The sequence below is a fragment of the Diadema antillarum genome, unplaced genomic scaffold, assembly GCF_040938485.1.
Source record: "Diadema antillarum isolate AM-2024a unplaced genomic scaffold, OU_Dant_1.0 seq00001664_RagTag, whole genome shotgun sequence".
In the NCBI taxonomy this organism is placed as follows: Eukaryota; Metazoa; Echinodermata; class Echinoidea; order Diadematoida; family Diadematidae; genus Diadema; species Diadema antillarum.
In genome coordinates, this window is record NW_027272363.1 from 773,962 (window position 1) to 797,129 (window position 23,168).

General features: G+C 36.6%; 1 protein-coding gene across 1 annotated transcript in view; it reads right to left on the reverse strand.

The window, feature by feature from the left end:
* Positions 1–23,168, reverse strand: part of LOC139711501 (alpha-catulin-like) — a 148,180-nt gene that overhangs the window by 52,144 nt on the left and 72,868 nt on the right. The gene's annotated exons all lie outside the window — the stretch shown is intronic.

Genomic DNA, 23,168 nt, shown 5'->3' on the forward strand with positions numbered 1-23,168 from the left:
TATTTCTATACAAGAAAGTTTCACTTTAAATTAGTCCATTCACAATTATTTGTTCTTGATTATCATTTTCCTACAGTATATACTTTTATGCATACAGATTCTGTTTTCTGAAGTGGTCTTTTCGAAATACCACCTTGAATTAAGTATTAATATCCTCCAGAGGAATTAAAAACCATCACACGATGCCTATTTTGTCATGACTCTGTTCACGTGTTGTAACACAGGAGACAGTAATTCGGTACTGCAAAATCTTTCATGTATTTAAGAATGTACACTGTATGTCTGAACTCCCCAGTTTCATTGCTCACACTTGGAGTTTTCCCCTTAATTAAACAAACATCAACCGAGGGAGATTTCTCTTTAAACTGACATCAACTAGGACCCAATGCCAAATGACAAAGCAACCATCCCTCCCACTGGAGACCTTACACCTCCTGTGGTCCTTTGCTCATCCCATCACTGTTGCCTAGCAACTGATCTGTCTCCAGAGTCATTAGCAGGTGAGATGAGGTGGATTGGAAGGTCAGAAATAGCTTGGTAATTACTACTTTTGACGCTGCTCCTGCTCTGTCCCCCCTTGATTTCAGGATGGAGCAAATCCAAGAATTTAATCAATCACACTCAAATTAACTTCCTCTTTCTGCGAACACAAGAGGTTAGTTACTCCGTCAGCTGTGAGCGCAATCATTACAGGTCCTATTTTGGTCTGATATATACACAAACATTCCACAAAAATAAACACTCAGGGCATGTTCAACATTTTTGGGTTGTAAAGCTCAACATTAAACCGGCAAAATCAGGAGAGTAAACCTGCATTTATAGATCTTCTTCAGTAATGAATTTCATCCTGATGTGACATTTTCATGCATGATAAAGGTGACCTCAAGTACATGTATTGGTGAGGGGTTCCACTCTTTTCTCATCTTTTCTTTTATGCAGGTAACCTCTTTTTTACAAAATAATCTTCACATGTCCTCTAAACTTGCTAACTCTTACATTTTGATTTCGAGGTGTGATAGGCATAATGTTGTCATGACAACAGGATGCAAATAGAGCATTGAGGAAGATCCTTCACAATGAGAGTGATGCAAATTTCTCCCCCACTCACAAATTCTGCAGAACAATACAAACAAATTAAGCCTCTCCAAACTGTTGACACTAGAGTAACACTTTAATACTGGGAAAAAACAAACAAACAAACAAACATCTATTTGATCGCATCACAACCTGGGCAGTGCATCTGAGGAGCAATTAGACTGAGTAGCTGCCACTGTCACAGTTTCCAGTCCGTAATTTGTCACAAAGCGGGTGGGAAAATTTGGACATGATTCCAGTTTGCCACCCATCTGCTCCAGTAATCTACTCAATTAATGCAATCTATTACCATGATGGAACATCACTTGGCTCTCACCTATACATCTTAATGTCAACAAGCAGACAGCAACAACAACAACAACAACAAAGCATACAGCTGTATAAACACATACAGGATTGAAACAAACAGTGGGAAAAACACTCTAACACTATATAAGAATGCTAAATATTTTTAATAGATATATGCACGGAAATGTTTGAAAAGATGCTAGGGAAATACCCCAAGACTTCTTTGTTAAAGCCTGAAGCCCAGTCGATAGGAACGAAAGATAAACAAGACAGAAAATTTAGATTTACAAACTGGAAAACAGCTGATCTCAGTAGCACAATTACAACAGACTGGCTTTTGTTTGTTCAATTGTTCTTGTATTACTGTATACGCCATATATTTCGCGAGTCTAAATTTTCACGAATTAGGAATTCCCAACGATTTTGCGAGTGGTTAAATTCGCGATCGTGGAATCCTGTACTGAACAGTATGCATACGTCACATCCACATCGGGATCAGAGTCAATATTTTCGTGTGTCTTTATTTTCGCGAATAGCACCTGACTTCCGAAATTCGCGAAAATAAAAAACCTCGCGAAATATTCGGCGTATACAGTACTTGCATTTACGTAGGCCTACAACAATCTTTAGCTCAGCTAAGGGTAGACTTGTTTGTAATCTGGGTCTTGAATCCATCATACAGCTGTCTGGCTGTCATGTTGTTTGTTTGTTTGTTTGTTTTTCTTCTTTTTTCTTGTTCCTAGAGTTGTTTTTTTTTTTTAGCATTTGTCCTCTGAGAGTACCTCTCTCCCTTTAAAAATAGAAATACACCTAGAAATGCACATAGAATAGTTATGCCTATTTTGAGGCATATTCTATTTCAGCACTTTCTTACAATCATGAACAAGACCCACTGTAGAATGTTTTCCATTGTACGCTCTCTTTTCAAGTGCAATGAATACACAGGATCAAAAACAAAAAAGGCTAAGGAAAGCCAAGTATGGAAGCTGAACATACTTGAAGCAGACAAAAATGTGATGAATGCACAGCTGTCACCTGTTTCTCAGCATCCAACATACATAAGCCTTCAAAAGTGCCACACTAAGTAACCCCTAGCATAAAAAAACGACAACAAAAAGACCCCTTTCACATTTGAGACACAGGGCCTTCCAATGCTGGATTACCCAGAACATATGGTTTGGCATATATAATAAATGTAAAAGCAGATATCACATTCAGATTGATAAAAATGAATAAGGGTTACTCAAGCAAGATAAACCTTATTCAGAGCACTTACCCACAAGTGCATCAATAAGAAGCCATCAACCTTTGTAACTTCAGGGCTTTTTAGATACCGTACTTTCTGTATCATTCTTAACTACATGGGTGCTAGTGAACTTTAAAAAAAAAAAAAAATTGAATAAGCTGTAAAGTAATCTTATTACTGTGAGATTCTTTTTCTTTTTTCTTCGTTAGAACTGGTGGAACACTGACAGAATCAAACATAATGATCAATCTGACACAACCAGAATTAACCTGCCCACATAGGATTCTAAAATACCTGTATATTCTTAATAGAATCCACCACACTCCTTTACAAAATGAGTTCACAAGAAGAAATTATCTTGATCAATCGACAGTTGATTTAAAGATTTGTGTACAAAATAGATTTTATCTAGTAAATGATCTAATAATGTGTATCAATTGGTGAATATAATAATGAAGAGTAAGTTTAACAGTCAGACTAGTATTCTATTACTCATGAGGTGTACTACCACCCTTCACAGAGGGACATCCCAGTAGGCTTATGCCTCATGAAGTGTTCAAGGAGTGTGCCACGAATCCCCGTTCACATTTGCAACATAAGAACATCCTAGTGGGGTAATGTCATACAGAAGCAGTCCACTGTGAGTGCAGAACAAAATGCCCTCTTCATATTTGCAACTTGAGCTGCTCTTAGCTAGCAGGATCAGACTGAAAAGGAATACACTGCTTTTTATTATGTGTGTAGGATTGGAAACCCCTTTCACATTTGAATCTTATCATTATCATACTATGAAACTTCTGTGTGGCTGATCATGAAGGTGAAAGTGACCACCTGGGCATATCATGCATAGTTATGTTGCACATCTTACAGGATCATTTAAGAATTTTTTTTTTCTTCTTTTTCGTTGGGGAAACAAAATTAAAGAGGGTGGTGGGAATGCGGCTCATGTTAATTTTGCACAACATGGCGTGCAGGAGAGATCAGGTGGCTTTAGTGGCCACGATACCGATATCCCTGAGAGCTTAAGGGATCACGGAGAGAGCTTTGGTGTCGGATTCCTTGCTTCTCGGTCACACAACATACGTGAATGATGGCGGTTAAGACCCCTCGCAAAGAGAACATTCATGTTCCCCATCCCACCCCGAAAAACAACCAACACGCTATTTTAAAGGCCTAGTACTATTTTTGGAAACGAATTTACTCTGTATTACAATATCTATGTAAGAGAGGTGTATCAAGCTCCAATGTTCTATGGGATATGATTGGCACCTTGTATTAAAGTTATAGATAAAAATGACACTGGATTTGAAAAATTACAGATTCTTCTATCAATATCTTTTTTTTTTTCTTTCTGTATCAAAACTGTGTGTGTTTTTGTCTAATTTTTTTTTCTTCAAATGTACAGTAGTGCGCTTGCTTCGCTATAAAACTTGTATGAAGATGTACATAGCCATCAAGGCTGAACTCACTAAATTTTTATTTTCACTGACCCCAGCCAGGTGCCCATATAGTGTATAATAAAAGAGTTTGCTAGCCCATCAGCACATGCTTTATTCATATCTCACATCCGATCAATATTTTGTATTGTTCCGTGGCACATGCAGTTGACTATGGGAATGGGAAACATGTACTGTCTTGAATGATAGTAAATAAAACACTCTAAAAAATGAAATGGAAAATCCAACATTTTGAATGTTGACACTCAAAATGATGAATTAAAAGATTTCATTTTTAGAGTGTACACTTAAAGAATAAAAAATGAAATTGCAAGTTCAGCATTTTGAGTGCCAAAATTTAACATTTACAAAAGGTTCGAGGAGTGACAACATTTAAAATGTTGGATTTACCATTTCATTTTTAGAGCATTGTTATAATTACTATCATTAGTGTTGTTATTAATGAGAAAAAGTATTTTAAAGGGACTGTACAGTACTGGTTGAGGTAGGGATTCATGTTTTGAACATTCCTAAGTGAGATAATGAAAAGTTTCTTATGAAATATGAAAGAGCATGTAATTTTGAGAAGGATTCAACGTTTATTTGATGAAAATTGGTTTTCAAATGGCTGAGATATCAAAAAAAAAAAGTGCTAATAATAAAAGGCGACATGCCCCAACTTTATTAGTATCTCTTTGTTTCACCTTGTTTTTGGATATCTCAGCCATTTCAAAACCGATTTTCATCTAATAAACTTTTGATACCCATTAGAACCGCATGCTCTTTGACATCTCATAAAGTGGTTTCTGAATATCTCACAAAATGTTAAAAGCTAAATCTTCACCTCGACCAGAACTGTACAAACCCTTTAAAACTGGTAAGGCCCCAAATGTTTTGGACGAACGGTGGGGTTTCAGTCAACACAACATGACGTGATGCTACCCACCCTTTCAGTACAAGTCCCATGAATGGCGCTTTGATCATGCTGTGCATATCAACACGCAGTGTACCTTTTGGAAATTACATGAATGCATGTTGATTGTGAAGAAAAATTGGTCAAAAATATTTGTGTTCCATACCCTTGCAATATTAAACATGATCCATGGTAGTATCATCTCTATGATAATTTTACAAATCCTTTTGGAATTCCCTTGTTTTTTGAGATACACAAAACTTCTAGGCATAAACTCTGCTGCAACACCAGTCATACAAGAAGGCTCATAATCACATCTGTGAAATAGATTATTAAGCTGTAACTTGATTTTCTCATCTTAACATTTCCTGATCTACTTCCTGAAATAAGTTCCTTTTTTAGATGTTTGCTTGGTATATTTGATTATCCTAAATTAAGCTAGCATGATTGGATTACGTATAGTCTGGCTGCTTTCAAAGCCTGCCGCCACTTGGAAAATGACTGCGGTTAAGCAACCTCCTCGAACTGCATTTTAACTCGGGTAAGATATCGGATGATTGTAATATGAGTGTAATATGGTATACTCTGGCATCTGTTTCCTTTCCCCCTCCTCTCTCTCTCTCTCTTTCTCTAACTTAATCCCTCTATGATAATAACTAGAATATAACAATGTATTAGGATATATGACATAATGTAATATACATACACATTCTGTATTATGTACAATAAATATGTATATTGCCAGCAAAACTTGCATGCGCGATGTGGCTGTGATGTTGAGTTGGAATCTACAATACATGCCCCTCATATCCATTTTTGTGTCTGTTTCCTTCTTTTGCATGTGCAATCTTTCTCTTATTGATACACAAGATATATCTTTCTCTTCCTCTATTATCTTTCTTTGTATCTCTTGACAGTTTGTATCTCACCACAGATAGGGTGCTTTTGACAGTTAACTGCCAGGCTGACCTACTTGCCAGAAAGGACAAAAGTGTAATTTGCAATTCCAGCAAATGTCATCAGTGCAACCAAAATAGCAGGACACAAACACTTTAATTTGCAATGAATAACTTATTTCCCTTTGTCCGGAGGTTTCATAAGAATCAGGTTACAATGGTGACTGATTTACAATCTCTGATCTTACTGGTTTGTTTGTTTGTTTGTTCATCTGTTTGTTTCTGTGTTTGTTTCTTTATTTGTTTGTTGGCTCACAGGTTTGCTTATTTTGTTACATCAAATTGGTAAAGAGCTGATGGGGAAAAAATGGTATTATCTCATCTCATTGAATATCGATTTTTTTTTTTTTAAATATATATATATGTTTCTCACTTACACTGCGTGTGTTTCTATCAGGAAGTCCTTTTGTACAAAGTTTTGAATGATTTGCAAAGGTCACTGCCACACTGCTTTGTCAGCCATATTCTAATTTGACCGTTGCCTCTCACAGATGTGTTTTTGCCAATTTTATCCAAGTTCAGGGTCCCGTTCTATCTTGGACAAACAGATGGACACACGATCAAGACAAGAAGATGAACAGGTTAGACGAGACAAGAAGATGGGTGGATGAATAAAGAGCATTTCAACATCTCTTTGTTGCTGTGATAAGGGATGGCAATGCATAGAGAAGTTTCTGACATCCCATGATTACTGTAAACGTGAATATTTGCACGCAACTAATTTTTCGTGCCCTGCCAGGCAAGAAGAGTTTCACATACATTCCGCGGAGTCAAGACATCAACTACCAGAACATATGGGCAGCAAACATATTCACGTGCATTTATTTTCGCGCTAGCTTCTGGTTGCGCAAAATGAGCGAAAATTTCAACACCGTGAAAATTTCCACTTTTACAGTAGTTTCTTTATAAGAAATGTACATTATGTGCTCATTGGGACATCAGATGGCACACTATCGAAGTAAACGCAACACTTCTGGCAACATCTCTAGTTAGGAAAATTAAGATATCTACCAATCATCATTGCTGATTACACCACATTGAGACAGTTCTACAGAGTAAGCTCGGTTTGAGGTTTCATCTTTAATTGTTTAGCATGACAAAGTGACAAAATGACAAAATTTTTAATAGCTGGATTCACAATTATACATATACACATTGGCTAGTTAGGAGTTATAAGAAGAAGATACATCAGTTACTGCTAACAATCTACAATCACTAGCAGTGAAATGATTGTGTCATCAGTGTCTGATTAGTCAAATATTTCTGTGCCTTGAGGGGAAAAAAATGAAAGCGCACTTCGCGGGGATGAAACTCAATAAAGGTAGAGAGTCCATTTTCGCCCATTCTCTTCCAAAATAGCCACAGACCCTTCAAGAAAGAAAAACCTAATCTCAGGAGTCAAAATCCCTTCTAACGGCTCTCCGGCGGCCGGGCTGAAATGAGCGACAATTTGTTCAGGCTATTTACTTCTGCTGATTTGGCATCACCTGCCATCTTCACGCATGCTTCGCTGAAAGGTCGATAATTTCAGTTCACCAGGCGTCCCACCGTGGGGGGCAACTGATCAATAAATCCTCATCAGAGTGTCACCACACATGGAAGGGATGAAAGAGGAATTCAATTTCCGCCGTATTCCGGCAGCCGCCTCATCCACAAACTCTCTCTCTGGCATTTTGAGGTACTGTCTGAAACTAAAAATGTGGCAGCCAATATCCAAGTTGTGAGTAAAAAGAAAAAAAATGAATAAGAAAGTTCTTCAGCCTACTCAAAGTCTACAGCTGTTCAATCTTCGGGGGCAGGCATGCAATAAAAGCGAAATTCTCATTCGTCAAAAGCCTCCTGCAGTTTTCCTTCGTTCATTCATTTATCCCATCTTCACTATGAATACAGCCAGACAGAGCACAGCCAAGTCGGGAGAAATCACTGAGCATTTCTGAAAATGGAAAAGCAAACACCATCCGATCCATGAAATTGACATTCCTCTCAAGAATGAATACTGCACTTAGCCAAGAGTTATCCAACATCTTAGCTCTTTGACATACGGGTAATTCCATGGGGTTGGGACTGAAATTGTGACATACAAGTTGAAAATTCAAGTTGGGTAAATTGAAATTTTCTTTTTCCCGCTGATTTGTTACTCCCATTCTTCAACTTATTCCACTAGAAATCTGTTTATTACTTCGCACACTTTCAGTCAGCATGGGTAAACAGGTATGACAAATACCTACGTTACATGGACTTCATTTTGTGACATCCTCAATAATTTTGTGTTCTGAAATGATAACAATGAACATATCCCAGTTTTTTTCCACCATAACACATCAACATGTTATCTGACAGGCACATGAGATCATTATTAGTAAGATTGTCCATTCTGATATCAACTGCAAGACACTTTTATTAACAAGTTTTTTCTACAAACCATTTACAATTTTAACCAAAGGTTTAACTTTTTCCTCAAGAGTGACACAATAACAATATTCTTTAAAAAACTACAGTCGAAGCAAGTGAGTTGTATGGACATTCAAGTGAAAACATGATTTTATTGTTATCATCAGGGGTTTTCGTACTACAACCTTGTCCACAGTATACTACCTATGTTACACGGACAGTATGTCTTCGTAACATAGGTACATTACGACATATCAACTGATTTCCTTTGTTGTGGTGTCAGATGTAAAAACCTACACACATAGACTTTATGTATGTTCCCATGAATAACACTAATGTAACAGTTCTTTTGAATTATACCTGCTGTATACCTTTGGAACAATACCTATGTTACACAGACTTCAATTCTTTGTAACTCTGGTATGAAAGAAGGTAGACTTAATAATAATAATTAGAAGAATGATGTCGAGCCTTACACAATTTGACCTGGATACTCTGACTAACAACTTCATCAACTGTCAACTCAACTATGAAAACTAATAAAGAGAAATCATACAAGTTTTCTTGTCTTCTCCATGCTCTTTGTTTGAAGTTAATTCCTGCTCTTTTCTACAATGTCCATTTTCCCTCCGTGCAGTTTTCTTTTTGTCTAGTTTGTTATGTTTGCTCTTCTTTGGTGTTGCTTTGTCAGCTTCCTCTCTCTGTCTGTGGAGTGCTGTGGCTGTGCCCTTTTCACTCTTTCACGTAGTTTAATCACGTAGCGGCGGCAGAGGAGGAGCCATGGCAGATTCATCGACAAACTGGACAAAAGGTGTGAAGAGAAATAAAATGAAAGAATTAACAGAAAATTTGTGTCTGTGTACTCTTTATATTCCTGTTGATGTATCTGTGTATATGAATGGAATTCAATAATTTGGACAATTTTGCTTACCTTTCTACCTCTTGTCATACCAGTTGGCTAGAGTTCCATGTGTACCACCCACCAAAAAAAAAAAAAAAAAAAAAATATGGGTTACGCTTAAAATGATGTACAGCTGTAATGTTAATAATAATAATAATAATATAGCATGTAAAAAATCATTTTCATATTCTACGCTAATTTTTTTTTCACATCTATGTAAGCTAGCAAGGCCAAGGGCAGGGCACTGCCCCCAGTGTCATGGCTAGGGTTAGGGATAGGGTTAGGTTTACGGTTACGGTCCTATTCCAAATAGACCTCAAACAAAATACTAGGCCCCCCCCCCCCCCCTTTTTTTTTTACTCAATCCCCGTCAAATTCAAAATTTTTGCCCTATTTTTAGGATGATAGGATAGACCAATAATATGCCAATTTTGATTGCGGTACATATGGAACTATTTCCTACCAATTACCTACCCAAAATGAATACGAAACTGGCATTTTAGCTTTGAGACTTTACAGTGGGTGAACGTGGAATGGAAACAGTGAACCCATGTACTGCTTCATCAGAGCACCGTAAAGCCATCTAACACTATTAACAGGTCAGTGAAATCTTGAAAGGAAAACACTGACATTGTAAATCTGTTCAAGAGAAAGAATCTAACAGCTCTTAATTCCCAAAATATCAACAACAAAATTGGGCAAACTCTTTCTTTAGCTCAGACGCAGTCTGGACGTCTACGTATTCCAACTTCATAGTACCGTACTAACGTTCAGCATATCTACTCGGTAGATACGAATGACATAAGTAAGGTCCAAAATTCACAAGAATCGGGAGGTAAAATAATGTGATATTGCCGTGAAGATACACTGGACATACTTTTGTACGGTTTTCTAAGAGAGGAACACATGCTCCTTTTGCAGAGACGGGCATAAAAGGGGAAATTTGGCGATCACAATTACGAACATGAACAAGTAACAAATATCTCAGTATGTGGGACTACAGCGTGTTAACAGCACCATCGTCCACCGTATATTTGGCGAGTTCAGTGGTTTTAATATCGTTTTTTTCCTTCAATACAGTTTACAAAATGTGACAAAAGTTATTTACTTCGTAAAATAGCGTACAAGCTTACTGATTGACATCGGAAACATTGAAATTCCCGATCGGAAACATCGAAATTCACGTACCGATGTAACCCGGACTGCAGCAGAAAAACGGGTCTTGCGCCGTCCAGGTAGGTGTGAACGGGCTGTAAGTGGTCTTCCCGCCGTTGGGGAAGTACTGCCAGTGACGTAAATACGATTGCTGAAGTTAGTAGCTCTTCTTTTTGTCGCGAGCGCGACTTTCTTGTCCGATGTTACACGAAGAGGCCGGACTTCGGACGGAAGTACGGTAATATGTTCTGTGTTTTCTCTTTTATTTAGAGGATTTTGATGCTAATTTTTGGACAATAATACTCCTAAAATATGAGTCTAATTATAGAAATCAAGTTTCTGATCATATTATGATTATAAGTGTATGTAAAACCATGCAATACCGATGTTACAACAAAAATCGCCGCGGACTTCGTTTGTAACATCGGTATGAGGCTGCTTCAAGATGCTCTGGTGTTCTTATTTTGTGACACATGTTTATGTGCCTTATAGTCTTTGTAGAAGTCACCTTGCCTCTCTTAATTATGATAGGCATAATGCTGAAAGGTTGTGTATTTCTGTATTACATTGCCATGAAAATGGCATATATTTTTGTCACAACTGGTACCACAAAAAAACCATGAGACATCAACAATGAAACAGTCACAGACAAAATAAATTTGTACACAGGCTTGTTTTTTATTCATCAAATAATTCTTCACACATCTCTCTCCAAGAATAACCACAAACCACAAGCAATTATTTGATAAAATTTTCAGAATATGACTTTTATTCCCTGCACAACATGAAAATCTAGAGCAGGCCCAACCCCATGGAATGACCCATACATACAGAAAGCATCGACTCTGTTGAAGTATTCTTTTGTGAGCAAGATGCAAAAGAAAGACGGAATGAGAGATATGGAGAGAGAGAGAGAGATGGAGAGAGAGAGAAAGAGAGAATGGGAAGAATAGACAGAGAGAGAGGTAGGCATACAGTACTTTTAAGTGTTTGTTTGACCAGATGAAAAATTGTTTTTCCCCTGTTCCTGTCATGTAATTTTAGAAGAGAAAAAAAGAAAGTCACAGGTATATTTATTCTTCTTAGAGATCACTTCATAAAATAAACATCAGTTTTTCTCTGATTCCTCGTGTTATTTTGGGTCGCGATCAGGACCCAAATTTTGAAATGTTTACAGTATGAACAGAAATAATGCGTTATTGTGCAAGATTTGGGTCGCAACCCAAATTTCACTACTTTGTGCAATTTCTTGCAAATAGATGCAACTTTGCACAGTGAGAATGGTGATGGTACAACAATTTCACAATCTTATATCCCACATGTCACACCTTGCTATTTCTACCAACCATGGTGTGCGCGGTTTATTGAATTGACAGTATAACATAGTAAGTATACCATTCATGTACATGCCTAGGTTAGCTCTACTCCAATAATTGTGACCCAAATAAGTTTTGACATTTTTCAAAGTGAGATCGCTATCGAAATAAAAAAGATGTAACCAAAATCACAACCCAAATTTCACAATTTTTGTAATGAGAAGGGCACTACTGTTACCTATCAAGAAAAAAAAAAAGCATGTCTTCAGTAATGTGCTAAAAAAGACAAGCACCACTTGTGTCAGAAAATAGAATTGTCATCATCAAAATATGAAAGTTGTCATCCCAGAAGATGTGAAAGACATCCAAAACATTCTTTTTCCCAAAGAAAGAAAGAATGAATGAGAGAAATGAAGAACATCCCAAGAATGTCTCTCTCCCTCCTCCAGAGGGCACTTTGGTCAAAACTTTTGCAAATGCTATTTCAACACTGGAAGCCTTCCGCCCCTGGATGTTAGTGATATAGACAGAAAACAGAAAATGACACACAAATTTGACAGCGATGTAGTTCCTTAGCTGCTTGGCAGCAATGGCTTAACCCATTGAAGGCTAGTCCCGAGTATACTTGGGCATTATCCTTCATACTATGTTATACATGAGCCATTCAGGTCTTTGGGAACAGGATAGCATCATAGGAATCAAATCTACATGTACTTTAGATATCATATTGTTTGACCATATTACGTGGCAGATAGAGACAAGAAAATATACTGCCAGGCTAGGAAACCTCTACATTGCAGATGACTCATAAAGAAAGAGAAAAATGCAAAAGAAATAATACAAACAGAGAAATAAATGGGAGGGGCTGAAACATCTCAATCTCTCAGTTTACAGCCTCATACATCAATTAGCACGGTTTGCATACTAGATTTCTGTCAATGGCAAAAGTTAATGATCATGAATCAGCCAGCTGCACATTACATCCAGTCAGGAAAAAAAGATATAAGAAATCAGTCTTTCAGATCATTTAATCTCTCTTCTAGCCTTATGAATAATAAGCTAATATTAATAAAAACAAAAATGATAGAAATAATAACAGCAATAAAAACAATGATGATAATAACAACAATGATACTACTACTACTAATAATAATAATAATTAGAATCATAATATTAATAATGATGATAATAATGATAATAATAATATGATTGCTAAAAACAAGGGAGGCATATCTAATGAACCCTGGATTCCCTTTAATCAGAACTGATCTGATCAAACTCAGTTATCTCTCCCCAAAAATTAGTGATTACCCAATTGTGGTTGGTGGAGTACAGTTAATTCTGAGTATACTGACAGAGTCGAAACAGAAACAGAATTGCGGCAGAGCAGGTAATGAACTACACTCCCTTATTATTTGAACAAAGCATCTATCAGTGGGTCTAGCTATCCCTCAGTTGTTGATGGCCAAATTCACAAAGAGGAAATTAGGAATATCTGGGTTATGTCACAAACCTGATTTAGTTTGATCCATCCTACGCTGTCACTATACATTAAATTGCCAAGGAAATATATTGCATTGGAGGGCATACATTCTAATGAAGCTGCACGTACATGTATGCATGTAAACATACACCAAAATTTTATGCACACACACTTGTAAACGATGTCTCAATAAAGATGTCATTAATCAATTGCTCTCACAATGTTGGGAATCCAACAAAGAGATTATACATCCTCAAAGATTTGCAGAAAAAGTGTCGGCAAAACAAAAATATACAGATTCAACTCATATTTCTGGCCATTGGAATTCACTTACAGATTCAATGTACACTTGTACTTTCAGATTCAAGCAACAACAGACCTCCTGTAACTATGTATCATATTTCAAAGTTTAGCTATAATTTTCCTGTTACTTTAGAATTGACAGGTACTATAATCTCTTCTTAAATGGCTTTTCTGTTCATGCTCATCCATTTATGAACCATTTTCCACAGTTTCAATATGATGAACCCATTTGTTTCTAAGTGCAAATACCTTAAGAAAAGTTGAGCATGGTAAAGAGTTTCAAAATATGGGCAATGTACTTTATAGAGAGCCTGCACAGAAAGATTTAAATAATTTCACATGGGATCCATGCACTAAATGTATTCATCAACTGGTACATGTTCCCTAAATGTGTTTTCCCCCAATCTAATTGATGTTTAACTTTCTCATCAATAAGCCCCCATTCCAAATCTTTTCAACATTCCTACACAATTTGGAAATGATGAAATTGATCCTTTTGTCAACATGAGCACAAAACATTCACTATTTGTAAGGTTCTGGGGCAAACTAACTGGTGTGTATCAAATTCGCAGCAATAATCACTACATTTTTTTTTTTTTACACAGGAATCTTCATTCACGATGACCCAGTTAAAATTGTTGAATAAATCACACGAAAACCACATAGGTTTTACCGTTTTACACATTTGATTGACATCAATGCATTGATGGTCTCAATTTTTAGTAGAAAAGTGCACATTTATGGGTTAAAAAAAAGCAATTTAAATCATACATTAAAGCTGACAGTGATTGAAAGATATCATAATAATCTAGAGTGGAATCAGTTAACCCATTGAGGACGAGTACCGAGTATACTCAGGCAAGTGTCTATGGGAAATGCATGTTGTAGCTCAATTAGCCCATCGGGTTAATAAATCTGCTTTGTATACAATCAAACAGACTAAGACTCAGCATTTTGGATATCTACTGTTCCTTACATCAAATATCAACTTTTGGACATGAAATACTGCTCTATGAAATGAACGAAAACATGATTATACATAATGGTTCAATACAATCCAGAAACTACTTCTAGTTTTACTCACTTTTCTTTGTTTGATCTCAGTGTATGCTTAAGATTAAAATCTAGTCCTCAAACAATAGGATTTACTATTCTTAACCCATTGAGGACGGACTGATTTTGCTACGCTATACAACACGCATTTCCCATAGATACCTGCCCAAGTATACTCGGGACTCGTCCTCAACTAGTTGAGGAAGAATAATTCCAGTTGATTCTTCTCAAATATACAGGTAGCTCAAATAATAGAAATACGAGGTTATAAACTGTAATTATTACATGCAGGAAGACTTCAATATAAACTCTTATCAAATGAAAGTGAGTCCTCTAAAAAGAAGAAGAAGAACAAAAAAAAAAGAAGAGTAGCACAGCATCCAATAAGGAAAGCAATTCAAAGGCATAGGCTATGGACTGACTGAATTATGAAGTGAGTTTCCAGCTGTGACACCTGAATCATTTGGTAGGAGGTATCGGGGACTTTTGTAAAACAAAGCTAAAAAAAGAAAAAGAAAAAAGATAACCTTACGACAAGGGAGGTCAAAAGACCATTAAAAAAACAACATAATAATAATGAGGATGGCATCAGACCATAATGCCACCAGACCATGATGCCCTTCTTTGGTTGGCTAGCACAGGGAACAAAACAAATGTAGAAGAAATCACTGGTACATGAAAAACATCCTATATCCTATATCCTAAGTTGCTGCATTTTGGCCTTTTTTATCAACCCAATGAGGATAAGGGGTCTAGGGCAATTACCCCCTGGGCAATTATCCCAGACCCTTCCCCTGACCCTAACCCTAATCCTAATCCTGAACCTTATCCTAACCCTAACCCAAATTCTAACCCTTAACCTAACCCTAACCCCAATCTTTATTCTAACCTTATCACTAACCAGTATTTAGCGGGGGGGGGGGGGGGGAGGAGGTAATTGCCCTGTTAATGCTATACCACCTATTTCCCACAGAAGCCTGACTGAGTATACCTGGGACTAGTCTTTAATGGGCTAAGACATGTTTATAGATAAAAGTACTGCTAGACAGCCAGTACATATGTACTTCGTTGCTAACATGCACTGTGCTCACCTCTAGATAACAGTGAAAGGCAGCTGAGAGATCTAGACTAATTATTCTATTCAATATTGACCAAATCAACAAATGCTGGGAGGGCTAATCATAAAGCAATTCATGAACAAAACACTCCACATCAAATGATTCCTTATTTTGTTTGAGCAAGTGTCTATTCTTTCTACGAGGGAGGGGGAAGTGAGCAATAATTCTCCATTTGAAATCCATGTGCATTGCCAGGCATCTAGATATTTCAATTTGCAGCTCATCTCCTCTCATTGAACAAATTACTGAACAAATTGAACGCTAAACAAAAGTATAGATGTATTGAATATCTGAACATTGAACAAATAATAGGCATTTACTCTAATGGACACTACACTTGGACACTGTACAGTATGTACAGTGAATAGTGTATGTGTGTGTAAGATAGAGGGGGGAGAAGTAGGGCAGGGGGACTGAGAGAGAGTCAGAAATTAGCCGTACATTAAGCACTGCAGATGAAGACAAGAGTGCACTGGTGGTGTTCTGATTACATTTGGGTTCTCTAATGTCTTAATAATGAGCTTAAAGGTGGAGAGTAGCAGCTTTTAATGCTTAAAAGCAGAATCCACTCTAACACAATGTTCTTTTTATTTTGAGTCACAAAAAAGGAATTCAACAGCAGTGTCAACAGACATGGTCAAACCATGCAGTCCATCTTCATTCCAATCCAATCATTTCACTTTTTCCATTTTTCAAAAAAAAATCACAGGAAATTTGTTGAATATCTCATTTTTTACGCATTAGCACTGATCATTGGAATACCAAATATTTCCTTACCCCTCATCCTGCCATTGAGTGAATGTGGAAATGGCCATAGTTGTAATGATATCCTATAACAATGGTGACCTCACACTATAATCACACCTTTTAGACCAAATAAATGGGACAGAAACAGAAAGAAATCACCGAAACATTACGTGAAAGATCATCTAAAGACGGCAATACTTCTGATTGACCATTCATAACCAGAATGTGACCCATAATCTCAAAATGTAGGATCCTGCCTAAAGCTACAAAAAAGCAAACAGTTGAGGGGCTACTTATATTTTGGCCTATCATTTAACCAACCACACATTATCACCAATCACAAGTTATGAACACCCGATTGGTTTTCACTTGCCACCATTCACACATGCCGCGCAGGACAGAGTATCATGATGTTTAAAAAAAAAAATCAACAGTGACTATAGTATGACCCTGGGCATCCAAGTGTATGCTGCAAGTTTCACTATGGAATCAAAAAATGGATAAAGTCTCTACGTGCCATTCACATATATCGCTCAGGGCAAATTATCACAATGCTCCAAAATATTCAAACAGGACTGATTTTCACATTGCAATGCAAATTCACAATGAGTATCCTTTTCTTGTCCAAACATTTAAATTAATGGTTTTTGCGTCGCACTGCAAAACTTGAGTTTCAAAAAAAAAAACTGTGTAAATGCGGCTAATGATGTATACTGACTGGTCAAAGATGCACATCTGAGATTTGTTTGAACTCTGAGTCGCTTCGGGTGTTTGTCAAAGATCTCTAAATACAGCCACAAATTGCCATGAGTTGTTGGGTTTGGATTGTTTTTATCTCTCTTTAGTAGACAGTTATGGGTGATTAATTGAATTATCTCTGATCTAACAGTTCCAAATGGATACACCACCTGTTCTCTGGGCAATATTCAAATTATGCTAGAAATTGAAATTCACACTTGAAGTGAGCAACACACTATGTCTTCATTTACTGGAAACGGCTTACAAAGTGGACATTAATAGGGACAGCTGCAAGCACTTTGCATTCCATTAAATTTTCAGAACTGACAAGGAGGGAAAGGAGGAAGGGGGGAAGGGTATTGCCTTGTGACTTGTGGATGACATTTTGAGCTAAATTTGTTTTCTTATTGTACAAAATACTGCGAGTACTTACTGTAAAATGAGGAATGTTCGCGTGTATTTTAATTTCGCAAATTTCATGAGCGCCAACATTCGCAAAAGTAAAATGCACACGAAAGTTCTTGCCTACACAATATGCATTAGACACCAGTGGCAATTCATAAAAATTTCATGCCGCGAGAAAGGCCGTCAGCTCCAATTCGCGAAATTTTCATGCCACGAATATATTGTGTTTCACAGAAACTGCTAGCCCACATTCCACAACACTCAAGAGATTGTTGAAAATGGACAAAATCACTGACAGCAGATATTGTCTCATTCTTAAAATTCATTTGCTATGCAACTTTACAATCTAATTTTCTAAGATCAAATGATGAATAGTTATCATTACAGTAAATTAATCAATTTGAGTTATATTCTAACTCAAATTGTATCATTACAAAATTAGCTTGTATTGCAATGCAATCTATTTCATCATTGACAGCAGATATTAGGGATTGTTTTCACTGGGAAATTTGAATTACCATTTTTCAGTTCTATTATGAACTTCGGTTATAATTTCATTTCAAGGAACTTTTTATTTCACACAAAAATTACAAAATACAATCCATATATCTACTAAAAGTCCACAAATATTGATATTTATTGTAAAGCACTTTGAAACATATTTGTATTATTGGGATCGTACAGTTTTGGTTGAGACCTAATTTCAGGTTTCTAACATTTTTTGGTGAGATAATGAGAAACCTCTTATTAAATATGAAAGAGCATGTAATTCTATGAGGAATTCACTGTTTATTTGATGAAAAATGGTTTTGAAATGGCTGAGATATCCAAAAAAAAAGCGATTCTAATAAAGTGTGGGACCCACACTTTATTACGATCGCTTTGTTCTACTTTGTTTTTGGATGTTTCAGTCATTCTTAACCCGATTTTCATCAAATAAACTTTGAATTCCTCTTAAAATGGTATGCTCTGTACTATATCATTATAAGTGTTTTCTCGGTATCTTGCAAAAAGTTAACAGCCCAATTCTCATCTCCACCAATACTGTACCATCCCTTTAAGCGCTACATAAATATTTCATATCATTACGTATCATTATACTATGTACCAGTGATCACAAGCTCAAACATTTTATCATACTTTTCAACTTCTAATGAGACTTGATTAATAGACCAGAGATGGGAATTTTGACGAGCTCTGGATGCAAATTTCACACATATAGATAATATCGGCCAGGGGAATCTCAGTGTGGTGATAATATCATGAAAATTTCATCCGCATTGGTTCAATAAGAAACACATGACCAGCGCCACACATGGGCGCACACGACCCTCCCAAATTAGCCCAGTGAGTCTGGTAGTGCGATAGTAACCTAATCTCGGACCGCTCTCCTGATCTAATTAATCCACACCCGAGGCATGCACACCGATATGAATCCGACCCAGCGAGGGAGCTATGCCAAAGCAAGCTTCCCCTTCCACAGCGATATGTCTGTATCACAGCAATGCATTTCTATCTCCTGTTTCTCTCTCTCTCTCTCTCTCTCTCTCTCTCTGTCAAAAAAACAAAATGCACAAACACAGACCTTAAAAATATATATCATGTTGCAATGGAGTATAACATTACAATGCCTGGAACACCTTTAAGAAGTTAAGTCGCATAAAGATAAATATTTCCCTGCATTAGCTTTTTAAATGAGTATATTCAGCATTTGATGCAATATTTGGTACCCTGGGGTACCAAATGAAAATTCGCCATTTTGTTGAATTAATTTATTTTTTTTTCAGCGTTGTACCCTGGGTTACCAAAAAATGTGTCATTTATTTTTCAGTATCATTATGCACAAAAATGTTTTCTTATTTGTGATTATGCAACAATTAATGCATACAACTGATAATCATTTTCTGCTCTGTTATAATCTTAACTGTTTGATATTATTGTACATATTATTGTTAGTACTGATTTTAAATTATGTTGAATTTGAATGAGATTGGACAGTAAATTTTGTTTGTTATCCAAGACAGTGTCAATTTGATTCATTAATATTTTTGCATTGAGTGAATGAATGATCAAGTGTGTTTTTATTAAGAGAGCATAAAACATCTCACATACAAGAAAGAAACACATTGCTCTTTGATATTGAATTTGAATCGAAGCAATGTTATTGTGGGCTACATTTCTTCACTTTCAATTATGACCTCACAAATTTGGCATGACACAATTTTCTCAAAAACTTCTTTCACAGTAACGTTTCAGTAACAGGATGAACAAGAATGTATGCTTTAACACAGCTCTTCAATTGAAATAAATATATCAAATTATGAATAATAAAATTATGAATATCAAATATTAATATCAAATATGATCTCACATAAATCATTTGGCAAGACACAATTTTCTCAAGAGTTTCAGTAACAGCAATGCCAGAACCACTGGTCCTTGTATCCGCTGCTAGCACGGCCATCACTGCACGCAGACGCCATGACTATGGCCGTTGCGCTGGCGTAATGCTAGCATTCGTGCTTATAATTACGTAGCGCAGTGTTCGTGTAATAATCAATTGCAGACGAAGTTCCCAGTCTACTAACAGTGTTACCCCGTAAATTAATGAATACAAAATGAAACGAGACATGAAAACTCGTCACATTGAGGACGAGTTAGGTGATACGCTTGTGGTCATCAGATGACAGTCATCTGTGATCGACAAAGAAAAGAATGTGATATAGGCACCTTGAAGTTATATTGAGCGTGCATGCGAAACCGTTTCTGTAACCACTCGGCCACGGGTCATCCACGGAAATGGTAAGACAAAAAAAAACAATGTATAGATATAACAGGGGGAAAGTCAATGCCCACTCAACTAACGTGGCCGTGTGAACATCTATTGCATTGCTAGACGGAAAAGCGGCCTTGTAACGACTGAGGTCGCTATGCCATTTCTGGCAACTTGGGAAAAATACGTCCCGCAGACATAAAACCTATAATCGGCTGGTTTTGATACTTTGCCTTTAATCACAATTTTCAGTGTAATGACGTCATCAAATTACAAAACAATGACATCGTCTTGAAAGACAATTGTTCAAAGTACAACACCTCAGTCGTCGTCATTACATACTATTATCGGTTTGACAAAGTCAACCTGCAAAATTTTGCTGCAGTCGAAGCAATGTGGTCTCCAACACACAAAAAAGAGGGATATGGCGTGTGAGTGTGTCTGTGTGTGTGTGTATAGGTGCGTTTACATACGAACGTGATTTCTACATGGACGAATATGTAATACAAAATTGAAGAAAAAAAAAGTAAAATAGCTAAGTATTTTGTTTCGTGATCTTGTGGGGTTCGAACCCGCAACCTCACGTCTCTGAGACGTCGCCTTTAACCACTCGGCCATACGTCTCGACGAGAAAATATGGGGAACGTAAACTTATGTATGTGAAAGATACATGAGGAATCGTTTTGTCCACATTCCATTTTCATTTTCAGTTTTAAACTGCAAAATTGTCAATCTGATGAGGAGATTTCAAAGAATAAAATGCATGATTACTGCAGCTTATTGTCTCAGCTACAACATACTAAAGTTTCAGAGGAAATGAAGCAAAATCAGCTGAGATAAAGGTGCTTAAACGTTGTTAAGTCAATGCATGGTTTTAAAAAAAATCACCTCCCATAGACAATACACGTAAACTTGTCCGATTTTGCGTCTTTACCTTTAATCACAATTTAAGGTATGATGACGTCATCAAATATCAAAAGCATGACATGGACTTAAAAGGCAAATGTTCAAAGTACAACATATCTGAATTTGGGATGATATTGAGCTTAAACAACAGAGATACGAGCAAATGAATGTCAGAAACAGTACTTTAAAAAAATTAATTCCACTTTTTTGATTTCAGATGACGATATGATGACGTCATAATGTATTTATGGAAATAATGATACTTGAAACGTTAGGTCCAATTTATATGCTTTTGTAATATGCAATAAAAACATAGGGTCACCAGACGTTTTAAAGAGCTATGGCGAAATAAATAAAGACATGTTTTTTCACTATATTTGCACATAGATGCGCACGCGAAATTTGAACTTTGACGCAAGTGCATTGCTTTGTTATTTGTCAGAATCGATCAGAAATCAATGGATATTGTTACTCAAAGTATCAGGAATCCAAATCAGTCAAAAAAAGTGCATTTTCATGTTGCTGACGCGCTGTGCGCGCAAAAACGCGCGGACGGACGCGCACGCGCAAAATTGTTTGAAACGCTTAAAATTGTCTGAAACTTCGAGATTTCCCATTGGAAAGTTGTTTTGAGCCTTTTAAAAGTTTGACGCGCGCTTACGCGTCCTAGATGACGTCCTAGGTAATTAGCATCAAGTAAGAAAGATAGAACGTGACCTGAACTTTATGTCCACAAAAAATGATACAGAAATGACCTTTAGTTATGAAGTTATGATCGATCATGTAACATGGTCCGAAAATCACAAAATGGCGCCTAGATGACATCATAGATACGTTACTGTCATGAAAACCTTATTGTGGCTAGATATTGTCATGAGACATGTTGACTGAAAATGTCATGTTACTCCGTAATGTCATTCTTGAGATATTGACGACACAAAATGTGGCAGAAAGAAAGAAGAATAAGAAAAAAGGCAGATTTTGACAATCACAATAGGTGATACGCTAAAAGCGTATCACCTAATAAGAATATCATTTAAATGAAATATTTTTAATGATAACATTAGAAATCCACGTAAATATTTCATTAATCTAAGAAATAAATTCCAATTATTTAATTTGAACCTTTTTCTTTCGCATTTCATCTCTTATTATCGACCATTCGCACACGCGTAGAAGATTATAAAGATGGCAGCCCCCATGATCAAATATTGAAGAAATACAGTTGATTTTGGGGTGAATTTTCTGGGCTTTCGGTGATTTTTTTTTTTCTGAAAATAAAATTTACGGTAGATGATGTTTACAAAACGGTGTGGTGCTAGAAATTACTTCGAAAAACACCTATGGTGCTAGTTCATTGCGACGACTTTGCCGTATCCGAATTCGGAATCGGCGTATCTGGATTCGGATATGCATTATAAATAATGGGCATGAGATGGCGCTATACAACGCAGTACCCCGGGTTACAACGGTACCCTGGTGTACGGCGTGCCGAATCATTTAGAAATGCATATGATTCTTCAAACAATCAACAGCATCAATTCATGACAACATGTAGATTTCTTCTATTTCAGGCATATCAAACATGAATTTTCATATATGGCTATCAGGCAATCAACCTGAATTTGAATGATCGTCTTTACACTGTGAGAAAATATCTGTTCACATTCCATGGTTGCATCTTGATGGTGGCATTTTTGTGATGTATCTCTTTCAATATCTGTGACCATCAACCTCTTTTCAAACCCTATTTCATCATTCTAGTTTGGACAAAGATGTCAAAATCTAAAATACATGTGTGTACACTGTAAATATACACATGATACAATCATAGGAAGCAATATACAACATACTACACATAGTTGAACAGAACACTTTCCTGGATGTCATTACCATCCTGTGGGTGATCTTAAGTAGATATTAAACAATCTGATTTAGGCAGAAT